Source organism: Lepus europaeus, chromosome 11 (assembly GCF_033115175.1).
Source record: "Lepus europaeus isolate LE1 chromosome 11, mLepTim1.pri, whole genome shotgun sequence".
NCBI classification, from domain to species: domain Eukaryota; kingdom Metazoa; phylum Chordata; class Mammalia; order Lagomorpha; family Leporidae; genus Lepus; species Lepus europaeus.
In genome coordinates this window covers 28,272,371-28,293,222 of record NC_084837.1, presented here as the reverse complement: position 1 = coordinate 28,293,222, position 20,852 = coordinate 28,272,371, and the positions used below count along the sequence as shown (strand labels likewise).

The window sequence follows — 20,852 nt, the reverse complement described above, 5'->3', positions numbered from 1 at the left end:
GACCTCTCTCTCTCTCTCTCTCTCTGACTCTCCTTCTCTCTCTGACTCTCAAATAAATAAATTTATCTTTTAAAAAAAGATAATCACTGAATTAAACCAATGAAGGCTATAAATCATTGATGCCTGAGTCTAAAATCCTCATTAAAGAGAAACTCAGTTCTTAAGAAGCTGTCCAAATTTCTAAATACAATTTTCTCTTATTTAAGCCCCTAAAAGGCAAATAAAATTTGATTACAACTCATTGGCTTATGTCTCATTGGAAACCAACTATATGCAAAAAACTCTATGGGCCTTGAGAAATAAGGTGTGGTAACTGTCATCAAATACATGATTGACAGCTACTAACTTCAGATTGGAGATCATCCTTATTTATGAAGTCAGACTTTTTGTTGTAATACAATTAGGAGTGGAAGAGAAATCGTTATTTTAATTAAAGGAAAATGGAGAGGTTACATCCACATGTCAAGTGCAGTAGTCTCAAGAATTTTCTGTAGACATCTTCAACCTAAACAGCAATATTCTTCACAGAGGCTTTAACTGCTTAAAAATGAGTGCTGATAGATTTGGATTTTTTATTTAGGATTAAAAAGACAATGAACCTACAGAATTTGAATATAAATGTGGTGATTCTCTGAAGTAAAAATATATATAAAAGGCTAATTTATGGGAGGAATCCCTTCCACCAATTTACAGAAGTAAAAATACAGTAACACCTAATACTAATAACACCTGATATTTGTCTTTATGTAATATACTGATATGGGTCACACAATAGTGTTCAGTAATTGGCAAGGGCATATTTCATTATACTTGTCAATTTCAATCAGAAACTGGGAGATGGAAAATTACATTTAGGACTAATGAAACAACTGCTTATTTCCAACTCATGCTAGGTATTTGAGTATACTCCTGCTCCTACATCTTGAAATTCAGAACACTCTCTCCAAAATCCACCATCAAATGATGTACAAAATCTTCCAATGGTAGCTTAAGATGGAGGAGTATTTCTAGAAAATTAATTTTTACATCTAATACAAAATCCACCCAAGAACTTGCTAAAACACAGATTTCTACATATGTTTATAAAATCTCTGAAATTTGCCTTTTTAATCATGCACCCCAAGTGACTACCATCACAACGCTACTTAGACTAAATTATTAAAAATATTTTTCTGGGTCTTGTAAATATTTATGTACTAAAGGAAGATACTCCCAGGGATAGAATGTTCTTTCCCATTCAACTTTTTAAAATAACTAACCTTCATTATATTCATCACTTCACTGGCTTGAAAGATTAAATGCTGCTTAAGTAAATCAAATATTTAGTTTGTTCTATAAAGTGTATCAAAAATTCTATGTCATGTTTTTGGACTCTGTCTAGACATTATAATAATTTGTCTAGTTCTATGACATTAGAAATTCTTATTTTTATCCATTCTCTTGGTGCTCTGATGCTTCACCCAGTGTTTCCCACAAATCATTTCCGACAGTCATCAAATTTAGACTTCAATTGCAATAAGTAATACTAGCAAGATACTTATTCTTAGACATCTGTCTTATACAATTGTAAACATAAAATGCTGAAAGACAGATCAAAACTAATAAATGCTTGCAAAACAAAAATAGAAAGATTTTAAATAGAAAATAGATTTATCTTGAAATATATTTCCAAGCCAAATTTAGCTTAGTGACAGCCCACTTACTTATTAATATGTCTAATTATATAGTGACCTGATATCTTTCCAGATTAATTTACACTTGTTATTTTTGTTTTAATTTTAATCAGTTTAAAGTATTGTTACTTTCAAGATGTATCTTTCAAAAGCATCATTATGCAAATGAGTAGCTTTATTTAAACCATTTAAATTATACAGTAAGCACACTGTGACATTTACAAGGGTTAATTTTCTGCTATTTTCTTCTATATTTTAACACATTCTTGGAAAAGGTAATTGCCTACATAATGCAGTCATCATGAATCTACCACCTCTCCTGCAGGAGGCTGGAATACACCACCAAACTGTTAAGTGATAAAGACATGTTCTGTTCAGTATTTATTAAAATATATGCTCAGTGCCTTAACTTCCCAATAAGATGAACATGTGAAAGCTTCCATCTTTTGTCTGAAGAAAGCTCACCTGTAAGGGCTGTAGAGGTCACCCAAGTCAATGCTTTTATTTCCACTTTAGAGATATCAAGGGACTCGCATGGTACTCTGGCCAATTATGGAGTAACAGACCAAAAGCACTGGTCCTTTGTTCTCGTATTTCTGGAGCATATCAAAATAATCACTGGGCTAGGTTTTGTTGCACAGATTAGGCTGCTGCTTGGAATGCCCACTTCTCACATCAGAGTGCCTGGGATGGAGCCCTGCCTCTCCATTCCTAACCAATCTCCTGCCAACCATCGGGGAGACCAAGATGGAGAGCCTGGCTCCCACCTTAAGCCTGTTCCCATTCCAGGTGTTGCAGGTAGTTGAGGAGTGAACCAGAGAGTAGAAGACTTCTCTGCCTTTTTATCTGTCTGTCTCCCTCACTCTTTTTCCCTCTTTGGCTCTGCCTTCCAAATAAGAAAGAAAGAAAACAATGAAAAAAACAAAGAAGCAAATGAACCTGTCATTGATAAGTTAGGGTTGTACAGTAATTCCCAAATTAGACCTAGACTACACTAGGGGAATAATAATAATTATTATTATAATAAAAGAATGAGAAACATTATTGAAGTATTTAAAGATCATGACAAGGATTATGGTATAAGTAGATGGGGAAGGAGTCTAGCCTAGTGATTAACTTGCCCACATCCCACAATACAGTGCCTGGGTTTGATTCCCAGCTCTGGCTCCTGACTCCAGCTTTCTTCTACAACAGAACCTTGGAGACAGCAATAACAGCTTAAGTGGCTGGGTCCCTGTTGCCCACATGGGAGGCCTGGATTGAAATATTAGCTCTCTGTGGCATAGCAGGTAAAGCCACTGCCTGCAGTGCCAGCATCCCATATGGGCGCTGGTTCGATACCTGGCTGCTCCACTTCCAATCTAGCTCTCTGCTATGGCCTGGGAAAGCCGTAGAAGATGGCCCAGGTCCTTGGGCCCCTGCACCCACAGGGGAGACACAGAATAATCTCCTGGCTCCAGAATGGCACAGCCATCTGCAGCCATCTGGGGAGTGAACCAGCGGATGGAAAATCTCAATCTCTCTCTCTCTCTCTCTGCCTCTGCCTCTCTGTAACTGACTTTCAAACAAAGAAATAAATCTTAAAAAAAAAAAAAAGAAATATCAGCTCTCAGCTTCAGCCCAGCAAATACATCAAATACATCACAGGGCATGTGGGGAGGGAAGCAACAAAACACAGCTGTCTTTCTGGCTCCTAATTAATGAAGAAACAACATAAGTAATATTACTGTTCCAGTTCACCACCCGGTTTTCAGACGCTGCAAAATGCATTGATACCTTGAAAGTTGCCCAACCTGTATTTTTTTAGAATTTCTGTTTCATCCATTATTTTCCAGCTTAAGAACCAAATCTCCCCATGTCATTTAACAGGGCCCTAATCCCTTCATGTAGACTGTCCTGAGTCCAACCATCCAACCTGAAACCCTTGTTCTCTGTAGGATCAACCCTTTATCAGTGGGAAGGCATGGACTTTAACTTTCTTTGCCTATAGTTTCCCCCACCTAGCATTTCCAGACTGATACATGGACCCATATTCCTGATGCCTTCTAGAATGACTTAGCAACTGTTCTGTTCTCAGTTCTCTATTATGTTCCTATTGCCTGAGAAGTCTTCACTGTCAGGATGAGCATAGTTGTTATGTGTTCCCTATCACCTAACTATAGCACACAGCATGTATTTATTTAATAATTTGTAACTTCTATTTTAACAAATATCACTATAGTATAATGACTGGATTTCCTATTTTAGCAAGATATCAACTATTATGGCACTGGATTCAGTTACTTTAAAAATAAATGCTCTTTGCCATATTATAGCTGAAGTCAAATGTCTTTTATCATCTTCCTTATTGGAAAAAGCTTCAATTCATCATCCTGAAATTGGAGTAGGGGTTATGATCCCCTTTGCCCTGTAGATTCAACAATGAATTAAAATGTTAAAACACTGCATGGAACTCTTATTCATCCAAATTTTCTTGAAGGAAACCAAATCTCATTACATAAAATCTTTCCTAACACTAATCATATCAACTACCTTAATTTGAATAAATTGGCTTTTGAGTTCAAGAGGTCAGCCTCAAAGGGCAAAAGAGAGGCTTTCTTTTATCTTGTTAGAGTACACTTTTGAAGGTTAAACCAAATTATCTGTTTTCTGTTGGAGAAGGAACATAAATAAATTTTTCTCAAAGGAGACAACCAAAAGCATTTTTGGTTTTTTTAAATGTAGTATACTAACATTTAAACATATATTTATTGAGCAACTGGTATACCAGACTATGTACTGGGGATATGAAGAGTAACACCATGATCTGTGCCCACAGTGGTCTATAGCCTATTGCTTCTGTGCAATTCATTAAAAGTAACCATGAAAGGCCAGCGCGGCGGCTCAACAGGCTAATCCTCCGCCTGCGGCGCCGGCACACCAGATTCTAGTCCTGGTCGGGGCGCTGGATTCTGTCCCGGTTGCCCCTCTTCCAGGCCAGCTCTCTGCTGTGGCCCGGGAGTGCAGAGGAGGATAGCCCAAGTCCTTGGGCCCTGCACCCGCATGGGAGACCAGGAGAAGCACCTGGCTCCTGCCTTCGGATCAGCGCAGTGCGCCAGCTGCAGCACGCTGGCCGTGGCGGCCATTGGAGGGTGAACTAACGGCAAAGGAAGACCTTTCTGTCTCTCTCTCTCTCACTGTCCACTCTGCCTGTTAAACAAAAAAAGTAACCATGATGGCTGAACAGAACAGGTACTTCAACAGAAGAAAATGAAAAGTACTACATAATGACAAAGTACAAGATAGATAATTTTGTCTGGAGGACTCCAACAGTTTCTACCAAATCAGTAACATTCAACTTGCACTTGGAAAACTACTTTTTGGAAAACTACTTGTGAGAGAGGAAGCACACTCTAGTAACAGAAAACTGCTCAAAGGCATGTCTATAACAAAGTGCGTGCTGTGATCCAGACTACATTAAAATGAGTTCCAAATCCTTTTCAATTTATTACAAATCTCTTTTTTAAATTTATTTATTTAAAACTTACAAAATTTATTTACAGAGAGATAGGGAGATATTCCTAAATGGTTACAAAGGCCAGGACTGGGCCAGGCCAATGCCAGGAGCCTGGAACTACATATCAGTCTCCCACATTGGTAACAGGGGCCCAAGGATGTGGACCATCTTCTACTGCTTTGCAGTTTGCAATAGCAGGGAGCTGGATGGGAAGTGGAGCAGCAAGGACTTGAACCTGTACCCACAAGGGGTGCTGGCATCCTAGGCAGTGGCTTAACCCAGTGCACCACAACGCTGGTCCCTACTCCAATGTTTACAAAGTATCTATGGTCAAGTTGCCATTATGTGGCCAGATACAAGACATGCACTGTTTAAGGCAGGGAACAGACATGAGGAGAGAGATGTAGTTCAGAGGTCTTGTTAGGATGCACTGATGAACTGAATCTGTTGGGTGAGGGAGGAGCGGCCAACACTTAAACACTGGTTAGCTAGGTGAAAGATGAAGCTTTTCAAAACAGAAGATTTTTCCCCAGTGATCAGACAGCTCACATAACTTAAGGTTGGGAACAGCTTGAGATGGGCTCTAGGAGGTGGGGGGATGGCTGCTATACTAAGGACTTGGCTGAGAGGTATTTCTGAAGGAAAAACTTCCTGTAACAGACACAGCTCCCGAGGGGCATGCTGTTATAGACAATTGTTTTGGTATTAGGAGTTTTCTCTCCTCTAAGAATCCCAAGTGAAAGTCTTATTCTTTAGTAAATCCTTCAAGTCCCTCATGCACCTAAATTCTGGGAATTCAAGTAGCCACAAAAACACTGCTACTCTTCTGTGCCAGATCAATGTAACTTGTGTTCCTGGTACAGGTAACAGATACCCTGTGTCACTGCTCACTGATCTCCTAGAAGCTCTGGTCAAGAAATCAATGAGCCATTCCTCGACAGCACCCCTCAGATACTCCAGAGTTCTGTGGCATTTGGGGGGGGGGGGGATATACAGTCCAGGGGTTTCAAATCGTTCTGTTCCCTCTCATGGCCAGACACAGGTCATAGAGCTGGCATATGTCCTACCACTCTCTTGGATGTCACTCAATTTCCCTTTAAATGCAAAGCTGGCGGTCATCAAAACTCCCTTACATTTTATCTAATGATACAATGATTACATACTTCCATAATGCATGTCCCCGTTTTCTACATCTTACATTTACTTAACCAGCCCTGCCAGTCCTTGGTCTCATCTCCGTATTTCACAGTTTCAAATATAATACACACACACAGGTGGCTTCCAATTCTTACTTGCTCTCTTTCCTTCCTAGTTGCTGGTTTCACATACCACATGCGTCCTCTCCACTATTCCTTTTTTCATAATGTCTCCCCAATACAGCTTTCAAAACAGTATTTTGTGTTTAAGCCTAGTCCATTATTCCTCCTCTTGTTGAAAACTCCCTCATCTAACATCTTTTTCCTTAAACTAGTTATATTAGATAGTGTATATTATAACCTCAGATGGGAAAAAGGAGAATGGAGATTTTTGTGGACAAGGTAAAGAATTCCATTTTGAATATTGATAATAAGTTGACCAGTAACAGACAAGCTACTGCTGGACAAGATTTAGGGTTTTTGCATGTTAGTTGATGGCTGCAGTAATGGACTAGATGAAAGATCGAAAACAGAACATGAGGAGTAGGGGAATAAGAGAGTCATGATGATACCAGGACAGATGTGAATTGTTAGCCAAGGAACACAGAAAAAGAAACTTGGTATGATGTGAAGTCAGAGAGGAAAAACAGAAGGAGTACCAAGGACGGGTGGTACTTCAGAAGTGACACGAAGTCATACTCCAGCACGGTGGCCTGGTCAAAATGTCATCACAAACTTGTCAGTTTGGAGGAGCATGGACAGCGAGCCACTGCCACTGAGAGTTCAGACAGGCTTGGTGGAATCTGAGTGAGGGTGGCGGCAGAGAAGCAGGGTCAGAGGAAGAATGAGGTGTGATTAACGGAGGTGGAAAACCTTGATGGGTCCAGCCAAGCTCACAGCTAAAGTGCAGTCTGCCATTGAGGTTCACCCATATATAAAGAGAAAGACTGAGTAAGAAAGACTGTATATTTTACCAGTATGATACCACCATCTCAGAAATGCAGGAAATGTTTTACATGGTATAAAAAAAAAAAGCTGTAACATTTGCCCTTCCAACATAACTGCAATGTATGCATGTATGTATGTATGTATTTAATTATTGCTAACACTACAGTTCTAATATCTTTCGTCACTCTTTAAAAATATTTCCTTGTGCCGGCATTGTCGTACCCATGTGGGAGATCCAGATGGAGTTCCAAGCTTCTGGCTTCAGCCTGGCCAGCCTTGGCAGTAGCCCATGGCAGCCATTTGGGGAGTAAATCAGTGGATGGCAGATATCTCTCTTTCTGCCTTTCAAATAAATAAGTATTCAAAATAAATGTTAATGAATACAAATGATTCCCTAAAAACCTACTTTATTTCCTTTCCCCTTTGTCTTAATTTATTTTTTTTACAAGTTCAACTTGGCCAATTTCTGTAGCATATATGAAGAAATCCCTAAAAACTGCTATCAATTTATAAAATACTAACCAATCAGGATTAATCTGCACAGCATAAATATACTTAATTTCTCCCATATTAAAAAGAGATTCAACTAACATTTATCCTCTCTTGACTTGTCTTTATAGACTAGTGATTAGGAATAATGATACTTACTCTCAGCCACCCTCTGCACAAGACTTGCCATCCTCCTTCTACTGTAGCCTGGCTTCTGACCCATCATTTACATTTGTAACACAGGAGGGAGGGAAATACAAGACCACTTTGGTAGACTCTATGTTTCTGTGGTCGTAATTCTGATCTCTTCCCTCTCCCTCAGCTTTATTTTACCTGCCTTTCCTCTACTGGAATCTTTGAATGACACACTTGCCCCACAGTTAGAATAACAGATAACAGAGTATTATATCCCAAACCATACCCCTGCATAACAACACATACCCAACCTGCATATATATATATATATATATATATGATTTTAAATCAGCTTTTGGCTCACTGAGTTTACTTGCTTTTATGGGTTATTTTGAATTAGCTACAATTTCAGCATCAAGGTGATTTACCCCTCCCTCTTCTTGCCCCGTGCCCTATATTTGGTTAACACTATATTCCTATCCTCTAGAGGGAAATACTTTATTATCTTAGAATGTGATGAGCTGCAAAATGAAAGTAATAAGGCCTTATTGATTATACTGAATTTAATCAAAAAAGATAATATGTATCCCATATGACTTTGTTGAAAGGCTTTGATTTATGAAAGGTTTTTGAATATTTTGTATTATTTTCTCAGCACATGTTGAACAGCAGTGTTATAAATTAACTGATGCGCCCTGAGACACCCTCCAAAGCCCCAGCTTCCAAAATTAAAAACAATGTGAACATGATGTTTTTTTGTAAGGGAGAATCAAGAATTTAAAGCAAAATATTAAATTCAACATTAAAATTTAAATATCAGTATCTAATTACATGTAATATATACTACTTAAAAAGATGGAAGAAAGGTTGTTACAAAAACTCAACGACATTCAAAACAACTTAATTATATATTAAAGGAGGATCTAAGTTGCTGACCTCCAGCTCCAGAGAGGTAACAGTTTTCAGGGAACTGAATGACAGAAATTTTCAGTGAAGCGGGAACAGAACAGAGACTCCATGGGAAAATGAGAAGAGAAGACAAACACACCGACATGACCAACTGTGCCGCCAGCCAGCCCTGCATCTGAACAGCCAACTGCCATCAGGGAAACACCATCTTCCCATGTCGAAACAGGAAAAAGTCAAGGTGGCGCCCCAGCACGGGCAGCTTTAAGTGGGGGAGAATTCCATAGTCCCACAGTGACTTCAGGTCCAGCCTGGAGAGCTACTGTGCTCTCAAAACGAAAGCCACAAAGCCCCCACCTTTCCCCCACCCTCCTTAAGTGCCATTCTCAACTGAGTGTGGTACAGTCCTGACTGAACCTTGCTCTGATTGCAGACGACACACAATCATGCAGCTACCAGAAGCCACCAGAGCCAGAGTCAGGGCCATTTCCAGGGTGGGGAGCACACTCCCTGAATCCTGCAGCTGTGGGAATTCTGGGCATTAAGTCCCAGAGCTGTGTTCAACTCAATGTTCATGATCCAGGGGGTTTCCCCTCAGCTTCTTGGGGTTAACACCAGCAGCAGAACAAAGAAATCCACACCAGACTTGCAGAAGTTCACTCCCAAACTCCTAAATCCCGGTGCTGAGAACACTGGGCACAAATCCCAGCATCACCCCTACGTGCCACATAACAACCATAGGCAGTTCCATTTGTGTCCTGCAGAGCTGAAGTGTTGACGCCACTACTGCACTCTTTGGTGTCACCTGCACTCAGTTGCAGTCTTTGGAGGGCTCTACTGCAACATTCTGCTTCAGGTGGGTGACTACAGCATCTCCAACATCTGACTCCCACCCTGGGAGATCCTGGTGATGACACCACTGTGTCCTGCAACACCTGGACTGTAATAATCAACATTAACTTCATGAAACCCACTGGAATTTACCCAGTGGGATCTAGGGGAGGACCTCCCTGCAATCCCCCTCTCTGAGCCCCTATCTGGCAGTACAAAATCCCCTATATACCTTGTAGGCAGCCTGCAGGACTGGCACAGGGTTCAGTTCACATCTCCCACTCCAGAGACAGGAGCTTTTGGGGTTATAAACCCCAGCATTAGTTCTAACTCTCCAACCAGGATCTGGGGACTGTTGCATCTACATCACACAGTTCTAAATACACAGTTAGTGCCACAAGCCCCAGCATCACTCAGGTTTGCCAGTAGGACAACAGGAAAACTCCCTTTATATCCCTCTATACCAAGAATGAGGCCTTGACTATCACCATCCCTGTGTAACTAACACCCAGCTCTCTGAGGACTGTAGATAAATACCCTAGGGAGACCACAATCACCACAAAGTCACACTTTTACCCCTACAAATTACTGTGGACTAGACCACTGTGTCACTTAGACACTGATTGAAGCAAAAGAAATCAGAGGTTACACTTCTGGGCTCGCCTAGAACTGAAGCCAAAGCAACAAGTCACCTGATACTGGTACCCCGCAGTCCAGCTAAACTATAAACACTTTTCAAGTAAAACCTACTTTGTAAAGAAGAAGGGACTGTTATACCAGATGTGCAGATGTCAATATGGGGACACAGGCAATATGAAGAAGGCAGCATGATACTTCCAAAAGAGCACGTCAGTTCTCTAGAAATAGATCATGATCTGAAGGAAATCTATGAAATGCCAGCAATAGAATTCTAAATAATGAATGTAAGGAAACTCAGTGTGATGCAAAAGAATACAGATAGACATCCTAATGAAATGAGGAAACAATAGGTGACATGAATGACACATTCATAAGGCGGCAGAATCATTAAAAGTATTCAAACAAATTTTGGAGATGAAATAGTCAATGAAATAAAATATATGATTCAGAACTTCAACAATAGAACAGACCAAATGGAGTAAATAATTTCTGAAGGATAAGACTTTTGAAATAACTCAATCATACAAAAATAAACAGAAATGAATTAAAAATGAAGTCTAAGGGCCGGCACTGTCATGTAGTGGGTAAAGCTACCACCTGCAGAGCCGGCATCCCATATGAGCGCTGGTTCAAGTCTTGGCTGCTTCTCTTCCGATTCAGCTCCCTGCTGTGGCCTAGGAAAGCAGTAGAAGATGGCCAAAGTCCTTGGGCCCCTGTACTGTGTGGGTGACCCAGAAGAAACTCCTGGCTCCTGGCTTTGGATCAGCAGAGCTCTGGCCAATGTGACCATCTGGGGAGTGAACCAGTGGATAAAAGATCTGTCTCTCTCTCTCGCTCTCTCTCTCTCCCCCCGCCTCTTCTCTCTGTGCAACTTTCTGACTTTCAAATAAGTAAATAAATCTTAAAAAAATGAAGTGTATATGAAATATGGGATCACCTTAAATGACCAAATATTCATATTATAGGGATTCCTAAAGCAGAAGAGAAAGAAAAAGCTGTTGAGAACTTGATAAATGAAATCGTTGAACATTTCCGAGGTCATGAAAGAGACTTAGAAATTAAGATACAGGAACTGCAAAGGACCCCAAGTAGATTTAAGCAGAGATCTTCTCCAAGACATATTGTAGTCATATTGTCAAAAGGACAAGAAGAGGACAAGAGAAAAGCATCAAGTTATATATAACTAACAGTAGACTTCTCAGCAGAAACCCTAAAGGCCAGCAGAGTAGGATAATAATGTTCCAGGTCTTAATTACAAACATTAAATTTGTTAAACAAAAAGATGTAATTTAAAATTTCAGCTTAAAACAAAGATAAAAATAATGTTGTGTGTAAAAACTACCTTGTAATGCCATTTTTTGTTAAATTATCAAGATATTAATGTCATAGAAAATGGAATACAAAGCTAAAAACCACTTATCTGAATTTATCTCCCAAACTGACATGTACACAATCATACTTTTTTAACCAAAGAGGATACATTTTAAAATTTTTACTGCAGAAGGATTTCTACATTTGCAACTTAGGATTTCACCAGAAATACTTTCCTTTGTTTTCATCCACAAGTGCTATTTATTAAATCAAAGGCTCAAACTTCAAAGACTCCTTGTGTTTTATAGATGAAAAAAATAAAATTTCATAGAACATACGGTTTTTAACATTCCTTTCAAAGTCAGCATTTGATAACCTCTGACATATGTGTGAGAGTAGAATTGGGAGCCACAAAGTCTGACACAGCCATGCCCAGCCATTGGTCACTGGTGTCTCCATCCCACACCTAGCCTCTCACTATGGTTCTCCAGGTATTCCCCAGGAGAAATGCTGGACTCGCATCTAGACGACACCTGAAGGCCCACTGAATATTTCACGAATCTCAGCTTTCACTCACAGAGGACTTCCGTGAGCAAGCTGAATATTTCAACATGAAAGAAAATATTGGGGGAAACTGAGATGTCTCCTTGCTCGGTAGGAATATGCTATTCTATACTCTAATTCCTGCTTTTATATTGAATTCTACAACACACCCTGAATTGTCTCAAAGTTTGAGTCAGGTCTCTATCGAATCAGTGCATTTTGGATTAAAAATAACAATTACACAAATTCTGGAGACTAAGCCACATAGACCACTTTAAAAAAAGATGCAGGAAGGAAAGAAACAGAGGGAGATGAAAAGACAAACAGGAAAAGAGAAGAAAGGGAGGGAGGGAAGGGAAGGAAAAATAAAGCAAGGGACTTTTTCCCTTGCTTTCATGATAGCATTCTTAGTAAGTTCTGGAATTTGTGTGGGGGCAAAGTAAAACAGACAAGCAAACTAATGAGGTATTGCAGGAGAGCACAGCATTTAGTATTTAAAGTCTCTGAGCAGGTGTCTCCCTCTCAATCAAACTTGTGAGATACTTTGCTGTCAATCATCTCATAGCCACATATCAAATGGGCAGTTAACTCTCCAAGGGCTTTGTCTCTTATGGATTATCATAGTACCTCAATGGATCAGGATCCTGATGAGCACAGCTACCCATAACACCACTGTTTTTCCTCTTTTGGATTGAAATGAGTACCTAAATACATTCCTCATTTTCCTATAAAATTAGGAGATTTTCAGCTTTCTTGGAAATAACCACAAAACTCCGGCAAATACCAACCAAAATGAAATTACAGTCATCATTACCCCCCCAACCTTAATCACAAATGGAATTTAGAGAACAATTCTTTCTTTCAACCCAGCTCATTAAGGAAACAAATGAGACTTACTACAAAATATGTCAAAAAATGAGAACTTCAATTTGCTTTCTCCCAGAGTCACCAGGGCATGGAGAACATTTTCAGAATCTTCTCTGCCAACTTTTCCACTATTCCTGTCCACTGAAAAATCACTGCCACTGTGACCAGCCCTAAGAAGGTCAAGTTAGTTTCTCACCATGTCACCAAAATTTCCTGTGGCCTCTGGAATAAACCAATTGTATGATGGTGGCATGTAACCAAAATCTGTCTTCTCCTGAACCCGGCAGAATAGTTAACACAAAGAGAATAGTTCACAGTCTATGCAGACCAGACTGGCATGGCTCAAGAACTTAGTAAACGGGGCCTGCGCTGTGGCATAGCAGATAAAGCCAACACCTGCAGTACAGGCATCCCATATGCAAGTCCTGGCTCTTCCACTTCCAATCCAGCTCTTTGCTATGGCCTGGGAAAGCAGAAAATGGCCCAAGTGCTTGGGCCCCTGCACCCACGTGGGAGACTCAGAAGTTCCTGACTCCTGGCTTTGGATAGGCGCAACTCCAGCCATCTCTCTCTCCTTCTCTCTCTGTGTAACTCTGGCATTCAAATAAATACATAAATAAATCTTTTAAAAAAAAGAACTTATTAAATTATAGGCACCCTTAAAGCACATATTGTTTTGATGATCTCTAGTTCTTCCTAAAACCCCAAAAAGCATTTTACCTCCATTTGAGAAAAAAAAAAAAAATTCCAGGTAAAGTCAGTGAATTGACAAAGCTTAGTTTAGATTCAAATCCTGCCTTGTACTAAAGACAGTTTTTGTGATTTTCATTGTGTGTGTGCATGTTTTTATTTTTCATTTCACCATATTGTTTTCCCATTTTTAAAAGTTTAGCTATTCTTTATTTCTTTGGGATTTATGTAATAGGAACAAAATACAGAAAACAAACTATCAACCCTATATTCTGATAAGGAGAGGATAATTTCCATTAAATTTTCCTGCCACTCGGGGCTGGCACTGTTGCATAGCAGGTAAAGCCACCTGCCTGCAGTGCCGGCATCCTATATGGGTGCCAATTTGAGTCCCGGCTGCTCCATTTCCAATCCAGTTTTCTGCTATGGTCTGGGAATGCAGTAAAAGAAGGCCCAGGTCCTTGGGCCCTTGTACCTGCATGGAAGACCTATAAGAATCTCCAGAAAAAAAAAAAAAAAAAAAAAGAATCTCCAGGCTCCTGGCTTCAGATAGGCCCAGCTCCGGCCATTGTGGCCACATGGGGAGTGAACAAGCAGATGGACGACCTCTCTATCTCTCCCCCTCTCTCTGCCTCTGTAACTCTGACTTTCAATTAAAATAAATATTTTTTTAAAAATTATCCTGCCACTCATGAGAGACCCAGATAAGAGTTCCAGGCTTTTCCAACTTTTGTGGTCATCTGGGGAGTGAGTCAGGAGATGGAAGATTCTCTCTCTCTCTCTCTCTGTCTCTCTCTCATTCTCCGTAACTCTGCCTTTCAAGTAAGCAATAAATAAATCTTGTTTTAAAAGGTCATAGAAAATAGAACTAAAAGATAAATATATTTTAAACAGACACATATTTCTTGAAAGAGAAAGGAGGAGGAAGAGATGGCCCATCTGCTGGTTGACGCTATCCACTCCCTCAAAACAAAATATCCACAATAGCTGGCCCTTGGCCTGGGTTTCGGCTGGGCAAGGTAGCAGCCAGGAGCCTGGAACCAACTGGTTATCCTCTATGGGTGGCAAGGACCCAAACACTGAGCCATTAACAGCTGCCTTTTAGTATGTACCTTACCAGGAAGCTGGAACCAACAGCAGAACTTGGACTTAAACCCAATTCCAAAGTAGGATGCAGGTCTGAAGTCATGTTTTAACTGCTATACCAAACATTCAAGCCTTCCATAAATTTTTCTGAACACCCCTCATATTATATATGTATTTCAATTTTTTCTATCAAAATAAATTTATTTTTAATTTCATTTTTAACTTTTATTTAATAAATATAAATTTACAAAGTACAACTTTTGGATTATAGCAGCTTTTTCCCCCCATAACCACCCTCCCATTCACAACCATCCCATCTCCCACTCCCTCTCCCATCCCATTCTTCCTCAAGATTCATTTTCAATTATCTTTATGAACACAAGATCCATTCAGTATATACTAAGTAAAGATTTCAACAGTTTGCACCCACACAGAAACACAAAGTATAAAGTACTGTTTGAGTACTAGTTATACCATTAATTCACATAATATAACACATTGAGAACAGAGATCCTACATGGGGAGTAAGTGCACAGTGACTCCTGTTGTTTATTTAACAATTACACTCTATTCATGACGTCAGTAATCACCCGAGGCTCTTGTCAATTTCTAAAAATTTTTGAACTCCTATATATATTTATGACATATATTTGCATAATATTTTCTAATTTAAAAGTCTCCTATGATAAAAGTTATATCTCCCAATGTTGCTAATTTAGCATATTGGGCTTTAGTTTGGAGTACGATTTCTTAAACTGGAAAAACAAGTATATAATCTAACTTTCTTCATATCTAAGATGGGGGTGATACAGTTTTCTACATCATAGTGTTGTAGCAATCACATTAGATAATTCACATCTATGTCTTACAACAGTTTCTGGCTCACAGCACTAATTGTTTAAAACCTCAGCTTTTGCTCACAATCTGAAATCTCTATGTAGTGAGCAAACACTGAGTAACATTATTGCTGATTATTAAAATTATTTTCTTAAAATGTACATAAAACAAAAATCTAAAAAAATGAGGATGCTTGTAAATTTATTAACTTTACACAATGTATATAAAACAAAAATCTAGATAAAAAGACACATAAAAATTACCAACTTTACATAAATTACTCAATTTAATGAAACAATCAAATATTCCACTAAACATGAAGTTCTCAAATAAACAAACAAGAAAATAACTGCTAAAAATTTCATTTGATATTGGACTTCCCCAAAAAAAACACAGAAAAAAATTTTTGGGTAAATATTATTTCATTTGCTAATAAATCACTTTTAAATAAATAACAATATATCAGAGCCAACCCCATGGTGCAATAGGTTAATCCTCTGCCTGCGGCACCAGTATGGGTGCTGGTTCTAGTCCTGGATGCTCCTCTTCCCATCCAGCTCTCTGCTGTGATCTGGGAAAGCAGTAGAAAATGGCCCAAGTCCTTGGGCCCCTGAACCCGCATGGGAGACCCAGAAGAAGCTCCTGGCTTCGGATTGGCATAGCTCTGGCCATTGCGGCCATTTGGGGAGTGAACCAACGGAAGGAAGATTTTTCTCTCTGTCTCTCCCTCTTACTGTCTGTAAATCCACCTCTAAATAAATGAATATATAGAAACACCTAAATTCTAATACTCAGAATGCAAACCATTCATTTGCCTCCCTATGACAACTTCAAAAGGAATCAAACACTTGCAGAAAATTCCAAGAAAATCTAAATTTCTTCTCTATTGCAGTTTCACACCTAGAATGGAGAGGCAGTAAGATAAACCAGAAATGTTATTATGCAGATGAGGTTTCCATTTTAATTAAGGCCTGAAAATGAGAGACCTGAAGGCCTCATTCCAGAGCTATTTTGACATATATCAAACATTCCTTAATTTACGATGAAAGCCCTGTTGACAAGTTCTCAAATCAGTGAGCTCCTATTAGCTACCAGTACCTGTAAGTGGTGTTTTGTCACTGACCTACATTAGTATATCAAGTTCTGACAGCACATTAATGGCTGCACATCCTAACAATTCAGATTACAGACTCCAGTCAAATAGTGAGAGAAGCACCTCAACAGCAATGAAATGCACATATCTCTGCTTTTCCTTCACTCATTTTATGAGACATTAAGGAAAAATTAAATACAATGATAAATAGCTTTATAGATTCTCAAAATGTCTTTTTTTTACTTTGGAATTATTACAGAGATTGTATCACTGAACTCTGGAAATAAACATCCTCTATGAATGAATGGGATGAGAAATTGCTAACTTTGTGGAAAAAAATATACATGTATCTGTTCATGAAAACCTCGAGTCATGGTGAACTGAGATTTGTCTCCTATTTTTTTCTGTTATTCTTAGCGTGGAGGTTGCTAATAGTGTGCCATGGAGCTAGAAGCTGTTACATTCTTTTCAGAAGAGTTCGCCCAAGGTTTCCAATTATATCTTCTCAAGAAAAGATTCTCATAATGCTTGTCAACACTGCCGAAGCATTCCCGAGAGAGCACCTTCTCTCATTAATGATTTACATGGAGAGAGGACCATGAACCATCCTAATCTGGTTATTCAGGAAGAACAGTGAAAACCCCAAGGCTGTCCAAATGCTGATCTACCTCTTCTTATCCAGTCTAAAGTCAGAGGAAACACAGAGTAAGTTGTACAATCTCCCAGTCCCCATCTATGTGGCTCGCCTTGCTTTGCCTTCCAGGCCCTAATACTCAGCTGCTAATTTGCTGGTTTCTCTTGACTGTCTTAACTGCGTGCGTCGCAGCACATTGAAAACTGAGCTCATGACTCAACACCTCTTTCCCTTCATGAAAAGGTGTCTTTTAGCTCCTCTCATTGGGAAATGCTTATTAAATAGTTAAATGTTGTATAACTTAAAGATTTAATAAAATATTATCCTTTTCTGAGTGAAAGAGGAAAACGTGTCTTCTTTCAGCCTTTCCTCCTTCGTTGAATGGCAATACCTCCAGGAATGTGGCTTATACCAGAATCTGAGAACTCCCCTAATGTCATCACTAACTAGGTCATTTCGATCCCCTAACGGGTCCATTCAGTCCGTCTTCACCACCTTCTGCCATCACAAGCCATGGGCACCTCTGATGATGACTACTACAAAGCTTCCCTAACCCATGACCCCTTTCCAGTCAGCCCTCCAGACAACAGTGGATCACCTTTCCTACATGATCCTCTCAACTCCTCATGGAAAATCTTCAGAAATCTACTACTTTTTAAATAAACCGGTTGGCAACCTGACTCTGAGAACCCCATGAACTCTAGTTCTGTTTCTTCCTGGAAAACAACCACCCTTCTCTCTTTTCCTGACTCTGTGTGCTCTGTTTAGTTCCAGCCTAAGGCCTTTGTCCATGCTGTGCTCCGGATCCCAAAGTCCTCTACACTCATTGCCTACTCAGAACTCAGCTCCAGCACCCTTTAATTCGGGACACACTCTTGACTACCCTGCCAACAAACCCAATCAGTCACTAAGGAGCGCTCAGAGGAGCATGGGCCTCTTCTTTCTGCTACTTGCAGTAGATATAAGTGAACACACACACTTGTGGTGGTTCCAGTCTGCATCTTCCAGTTTAAAGTAAACCACAGAGGCAGGACTATGCCTGAGTGTGCCCGGTATTCTACTCCAAGCGTCTGGCACTGGGTTTAGCACATGGTGTTGTTCATGAAACATTTACTGAACAAAGTGAATGTGGTAAAACAAAGTAGCTCTTGTAAAACAGAAAGGGAGGAAGAGGGAGGGGAGGGGGAAGAGAGACTGGAAAAGAAATGAAGGAAGAATGCAAGGAAGGCTGTTGGCTCATGGGAAAAGAGTCTAAGTATAATTCCTGCTCATAATTTTGTTTTTTACTATTTGAACACACACACACGAGAGAGAGAGAGAGGAGAGACAGGTCTTCCTCTGCTGGTTCACTTGCCAAATGCTACAAAAAGCAGAGCTGAGCTAAGCTAAAGTCAGGAAACTAGAACTCAGTCTGGGTCTCCCACATGGCTTCCAAATATGTGAGCCATCACTTGCTGCCTCCCAGGGTGTGTAGGTTAACAGGAAGCTGGAATCAGAGCAGAGGAAGACAAATCATATCTCAATCATTGTGCCCAATGACTGTCCCTAAATATAACTTTGTAATATGCACGAATATTCTAGAATTCTAATTTCATGGATAACTTGTTGATCTATTTCTAAAAGTTTAATTTTTTTCCTGATTCTCATTGCATCAAATGAGAATATATCAGGACCTTATCTCCACGGTGAGATAAGTTACAACATAATTTCTTTCAACATGCAGAATAAAGACCATCTTTCACATGGTCTATTTATTATGCAGCAACTTCCACTTATAAAATATGTGAAAGGATGTAACGTAAAATATTTACCATGATTTATGCTACAATAGTTTCCCTAAATGTTACATTACGGTATTCTTACTGAATGGCAGATTTTCAGTCACCCCCTATGTTTTGTGACTAGAACAGACTAACTGCTTTACATAGGTGAGTCACAGATACATGTGTGAACAACATTCTTAGGTTTAACCAGATTCAAACAAAACATCTTGTATCCAACTGCAATGTATATTTCTGGCTTGCAGTCAGGTTGTAAAACATTTATTATAATTTGCAAATGTAAAAAGACTTTCAAATAAAGAAAATGTCCCTGCCTATCTCTAGATCTACATTCACCTCAACATATTAGACTTATATTTCTTTTTCTATTACAAAAATACCTTATAAACAAATTTATAATCACAAGTGTAATCCTCCACTAAATAAAGAATTCAACATGCAGTAAGAAGAAAGACCACTGTTATTCAAGAATATAGACAAGGGCTATAAACGATAATCAAATCTCAATATGTCATATACATTATATGTTTTGAAATGTATACATTATTTACCAAAAGAAAGAGAAAGTATATGATATTTGTCTTTTGGGAACTGGCTTATTTCACTAAGCATAATGGTTTCTAATTGCATCCATTTTGTTGCAAAAGACAGGATTTCATTCTTTTTTACGGCTGAGGAGTACTCCATCACACACACACACACACACACACACACCACATTTTCTTTAACCAGTCATCATTTGATTTACGTATCAGTGGATTCTAAATCTAAGCTTTTGCAAATTCAGCTGCTACAAACATGGGGTAACAGATAACTACTAAATGTGCTGATTTCACTTCCTCTGGATCTATTCCCATGAGTGGGATGGCTGGGTCACATGGTAGATTAATTTTCAGACATCTGAGCAACTCCATATTGTCTTCCATAATGGCTGTACTAGTTTACATTCCCAACAACAGTGTATTAGGGTACCTTTTTCTCCACATTCTTGCCAGCATTTTTTTTTTTTTGATGACAGCCATTCTAACTTGGGTGAGGTAAAATTTCTTTGTGGTTTTAATTTGCATTTGCATTTACCTGATGGCTAGTGATCCAGAGCATATTTTCATGTGTGTATTGGCCACTTGTATTTCATCCTTCGAAAACATGCCTGTTCACATCCTTAGTCTGTTTCTTAGCTGGATTGCATATTTTCTTTTTGAGTTTTTTTGAATTCCTTATATATTCTGGATATTAATTCTTTATTAGATGTATAGTTTGCAAATACTTGACAAACCCACAGCCAGTACCATATTGAATGAGGACAAACCACAAGCATTTCCACTACGTTCTAGAAACAGACAAGGATGCCCACTTTTATCATTACTATTCAATATAGTTCTGGAAGATTTATATAGAGCATTAGCAAATAAAAAGAAGTCAAAGGGATACAAATTTGAAAGAAAGAAACCTAATTATGTCTGTTAGTAGTCGACATGATCCTATACATAGGAGAACCAAAAGACTCCAGTTAAGAGCCTATTGGAACTCATAAGAGAATTCAACAAAATGGCAGGATATAAAGTCAACAGAAAAAAATCAGTAGCATTTACATACACAAAGACAAAGCTGAGAAAGAACTTCAAAGATCAATTCCATTCACAATGGCTACAAAAACATTAAATATATTGGGATAAATTTTAGCAAGGACCTGAAAGATCCCTGCAATGAAATTTATAAGACATTGAGAAAAGAAACAGGAAAAAAAAGAAAAATAT

The 20,852-nt window shown here is 39.1% G+C and overlaps 1 protein-coding gene across 1 annotated transcript in view; it reads right to left on the bottom strand.

Moving 5' to 3' along the window:
* MDGA2 (MAM domain containing glycosylphosphatidylinositol anchor 2) overlaps nucleotides 1-20,852 on the bottom strand; it is a 916,038-nt gene that overhangs the window by 499,182 nt on the left and 396,004 nt on the right.